At 34.7% G+C, this 4,977-nt stretch overlaps 1 protein-coding gene across 1 annotated transcript in view; it reads left to right on the forward strand.

Annotated features, from left to right (window-relative positions):
- The first annotated feature begins 379 nt into the window (after positions 1–379).
- The window catches only part of LOC125600235 (ATP synthase subunit alpha, chloroplastic-like), a 9,908-nt gene continuing 5,310 nt past the window's right edge, over positions 380–4,977 (forward strand). The window contains exon 1 of the mRNA XM_048773073.1: positions 380–4,977. This exon is cut by the window's right edge and continues 851 nt beyond it. The gene's annotated coding sequence lies outside the window, so the exon portion shown is untranslated.

The following is a 4,977-nucleotide window of genomic DNA, read 5'->3' on the forward strand; positions in this document are numbered from 1 at the left end:
TGAATAATGATCAAGTGAGCAAAAAATTTTTCAGTTCAGATTTTTCTGATAAAAAAAAATCTGGGATTCCCAATTATTCAGAATTGAATGGAATCGTAGGTACTAGTCATTATAATTTCATATATTCTGCTATTTTTCATGAGAATTCGGATTTATTAGCAAAAAGGCGAAGAAATAGATTTCTCATTCCATTCCAATCGATTCAAGAGCAAGCGAAAGAGTTCATACCACATTCAGGTATCTCGATTGAAATACCCATAAATGGTATTTTCCGTAGAAACAGTATTTTTGCTTTTTTTGATGATCCTAGATACAGAAGAAAGAGTTCCGGAATTCTTAAATATGGAACTCTAAAGGCGGACTCAATCGTCCAAAAAGAGGATATGATTGAGTATCGAGGAGTCCAAAAATTTAAGACAAAATACGAAATGAAAGTAGATCGCTTTTTTTTCATTCCTGAGGAAGTGCATATTTTACCCGAATCCTCCGCCATAATGGTACAGAACTATAGTATCATTGGAGTCGATACACGAATCACTTTAAATATAAGAAGCCAAGTCGGCGGGTTGATCCGAGTGGAGAGAAAAAAAAAAAGGATTGAACTCAAAATATTTTCGGGGGATATCCATTTTCCGGACAAGACAGATAAGATATCCCGACATAGTGGCATCTTGATACCGCCAGGAAGGGGAAAAACAAACTCTAAAGAATCAAAAAATTTAAAAAATTGGATTTATGCCCAACGGATCACACCAACCAAGAAAAAGTTTTTTGTTTTGGTGCGGCCCGTAGCTACCTATGAGATAATGGACAGTATAAATTTAGCAACACTCTTCCCACAAGATCTCTTTCGGGAAAAGGATAATATTCAACTTCGAGTTTTCAACTATATCCTTTATGGAAATGGTAAACCAACTCGAGGAATTTCTGACACAAGTATTCAATTGGTTCGCACTTGTTTAGTCTTGAATTGGGACCAAGACAACAAAAATTCTTCCCTCGAGGAGGTCCGCGCTTTCGTTGTTGAAGTAAGTACAAAGGGTTTGATTCGAGATTTCATAAGAATTGGCTTAGTGAAATCCCATATTTCGTATATAAGAAAAAGAAATAATCCGCCGGATTCGGGATTGATCTCTGCAGATTCCGTGAATCCGTTTTATTCGCTTTCTCCCAAGGCTGGCATTCTTCAACAATCGCTTAGACAAAATCATGGAACTATTCGTATGTTCAGAAATAAGGAATCCCAATCTTTGTTAATTTTATCATCCTCTAATTGTTTTAGAATCGGTCCATTTAATCATGTAAAATATCACAATGTTATAAACCAATCAATAAAAAAAAAACCTCTAATTACAATTCAAAATTCGTCGGGCCCCTTAGGAACAGCCATTCAAATTTCGAATTTTTATTCATTTTTGCCTTTACTAACTTATAATCAGATCTCTGTAATTAAATATTTGCAACTTGATAACTTCAAATATTTTTTCAAATAATTCACTCTTATTTAATAGATGAAAACGGAAGAATTTTTAATCTAGATCCATACAGTAACCTTGTTTTGAATCCATTCAAATTGAATTGGTATTTTCTTCATCAAAATTATAATAATTATTATTGTGAGGAAACGTCCACAATAATAAGTCTTGGACAATTTTTTTGTGAAAATCTATGTATAGCCAAAAAAGAACCATACCTAAAATCGGGTCAAGTTTTAATTGTTCAAAGGGATTCTGTAGTAATAAGATCCGCTAAGCCCTATTTGGCTACTCCGGGAGCAAAAGTTCACGGGCATTATAGAGAAATTCTTTACGAAGGGGATACATTAGTTACATTTATATATGAAAAATCGAGATCCGGTGATATAACCCAAGGTCTTCCAAAAGTAGAACAGGTGTTAGAAGTCCGCTCGATTGATTCAATATCACTGAACTTAGAAAAGCGGATTAAGGGTTGGAACAGGTGTATAACAAGAATTCTTGGAATTCCTTGGGGATTCTTGATTGGTGCTGAGCTAACTATAGTGCAAAGTCGTATTTCTTTGGTTAATAAGATTCAAAAGGTTTATCGATCCCAGGGGGTGCAGATTCATAATAGGCATATCGAAATTATTGTACGTCAAATAACATCAAAAGTTTTGGTTTCAGAAGAGGGAATGTCTAATGTTTTTTTACCTGGAGAATTGATTGGATTGTTACGAGCAGAACGCACGGGGCGTGCTTTAGAAGAAGCAATCTGTTATCGAGCCGTTTTATTAGGAATAACTCGAGCATCTTTGAATACTCAAAGTTTTATATCCGAAGCAAGTTTTCAAGAAACTGCTAGAGTTTTAGCAAAAGCTGCTCTTCGGGGTCGTATCGATTGGTTGAAAGGCCTGAAAGAAAATGTTGTTCTAGGGGGTGTGATCCCCGCCGGGACCGGGTTCAACAAAGGATTGGTGCATTGTTCACGGCAACATACCAATATTCTTTTTGAAAAAAAAAAAAGAATTTATCTTTATTAGAGGGAGATATGAGAGATATTTTATTTTATCACAGGGAATTTTGTGACTCTTCTATTTACAAATCTGCCTTTTCTAGAATTGAATAATTCCTAATAGCAGATTCCTGTTTTGAATTTCATGTTTTATTGTTTGCTGTAGTCATTTGCTTTAATAATTTGTTAACACTAATAAAGATAATAATGAATACAAAATAATGGCTCGGCTCGTGCATAAACGGACAAGAGAAGGTTCCATTGGAACAAATTTTTATTTTAGTTTTGGGTACCCCCCTTTTAAGTGTGAAAAGAAATGACAAAAAGATATTGGAACATCGATTTGGAAGAGATGATGAGAGCAGGAGTTCATTTTGGGCATGGTACTAGGAAATGGAATCCTAGAATGGCACCTTATATTTCTGCAAAGCGTAAAGGTATTCATATTATAAATCTGACTAGAACTGCTCGTTTTTTATCAGAAGCTTGTGATTTAGTTTTTGATGCAGCAAGTAGGGGAAAACAATTCTTAATTGTTGGGACAAAAAATAAAGCAGCTGATTTAGTGTCGCGGGCTGCAATAAGGGCTCGGTGTCATTATGTTAATAAAAAGTGGCTCGGCGGCATGTTAACAAATTGGTCTACTACAGAAAAAAGACTTCATAAGTTTAGGGACTTGAGAACTGAACAAAAGACAGAGGGATTCAACCGTCTTCCGAAAAGGGATGCAGCTGTGTTGAAGAGACAATTATCTCGCTTGGAAACATATCTAGGCGGGATTAAATATATGACGGGATTGCCTGATATTGTAATCATCATCGATCAGCAAGAAGAATATACGGCTCTTCGAGAATGTATAACTTTGGGAATTCCAACCATTTCTTTAATCGATACAAATTGTAATCCCGATCTCGCGGATATTTCTATTCCAGCAAATGATGACGCTATAGCTTCAATTCGATTCATTCTTAACAAATTAGTATTCGCAATTTGTGAGGGTCGTTCTAGCTATATACAAAATTCTTGATTAATAATAAGATAAATAAATCAATTTTTTTTGAGGGAGGGGCTCCCTGTATTTCGATTTATAAAATCGGTTACTATTCCTGAATCATACAAAAGAAAAAGAGATAAAAAACTGGGTATATTGTGTGATTCGTTTAGTTGGTATCCAAAACTAAAATAAAAATTCAAGTAAATAAGTAAAAAAAAAGGGGGGGTCTTGAATCAAAATAATTTAAAGTTCTTATTTCTGTCAGAGGGCAATATGAATGTTTTATCATGTTCCATCAATACACTAATAAAAGAAGGGTTATATGAGATATCTGGTGTAGAAGTAGGCCAACATTTCTATTGGCAAATAGGGGGGTTCCAAGTCCATGCGCAAGTCCTTATTACTTCTTGGGTTGTAATTGCTATCTTATTAGGTTCCGCAGCTCTAGCGGTTCGCAATCCACAAACCATTCCAACTGGCGGCCAAAACTTCTTTGAATTTGTCCTTGAATTCATTCGAGATGTGAGTCAAACCCAGATTGGAGAAGAATACGGTCCATGGGTTCCCTTTATTGGAACCCTGTTTTTATTTATTTTTGTTTCTAACTGGTCAGGAGCCCTTTTACCGTGGAAAATTATCCAGTTACCTCAAGGGGAGTTAGCAGCACCAACGAATGATATAAATACGACGGTTGCTTTAGCTTTACTCACATCAGTAGCATATTTTTATGCGGGTCTTAGCAAAAAAGGATTAGGGTATTTCAGTAAATACATTCAACCAACTCCAATTCTTTTACCCATTAACATCTTAGAAGATTTTACAAAACCCCTATCACTGAGTTTTCGACTTTTCGGAAATATATTAGCCGATGAATTAGTAGTTGTTGTTCTTGTTTCTTTAGTACCTTTAGTGGTTCCTATACCTGTCATGTTCCTTGGATTATTTACAAGCGGGATTCAAGCTCTCATTTTTGCCACTTTAGCTGCGGCTTATATAGGTGAATCCATGGAGGGTCATCATTAACTATTTTTTTTTTTCAAATTTAGGTTAGCCCAATTATCGAATAGTTGGTTTACGTTATGTAAGAAACACTTGTATATGTCATATTTGATATTGACTAGGTATATATAAGTTAAAGATCTATATAATCTGCCCCACTATTTTTGTGAATTTCTATTTAGATAACGATTCGATTATAAGTTCTTACTTTTTATCTGTGAATTGGCTGAAAAAAACGATCAAAAAAAGAACGAAGAATTAAAAGAAAAGAATGGTTCACAAAAAAGAAACGGCATAAAAAAGTCGTATATATATATATTATGCATTTTTCAAAATCCCGTGGATAGGAACTAATATCAAAGTAATTCTTATCAAGTTTTTGGTTATTTTGGCTGGATGAATCTTAGCGATGACTTAATTATAATTAAGTCCTAAGTCGTTGGATGATTGTATCATTAACTATTTCTTTATTTTGGTGTGAGGAACTTATCATGAATCCACTGGTTTCTGCT

The sequence above is a fragment of the Brassica napus genome, unplaced genomic scaffold (assembly GCF_020379485.1).
Source record: "Brassica napus cultivar Da-Ae unplaced genomic scaffold, Da-Ae ScsIHWf_2159;HRSCAF=2812, whole genome shotgun sequence".
In the NCBI taxonomy this organism is placed as follows: Eukaryota; Viridiplantae; Streptophyta; class Magnoliopsida; order Brassicales; family Brassicaceae; genus Brassica; species Brassica napus.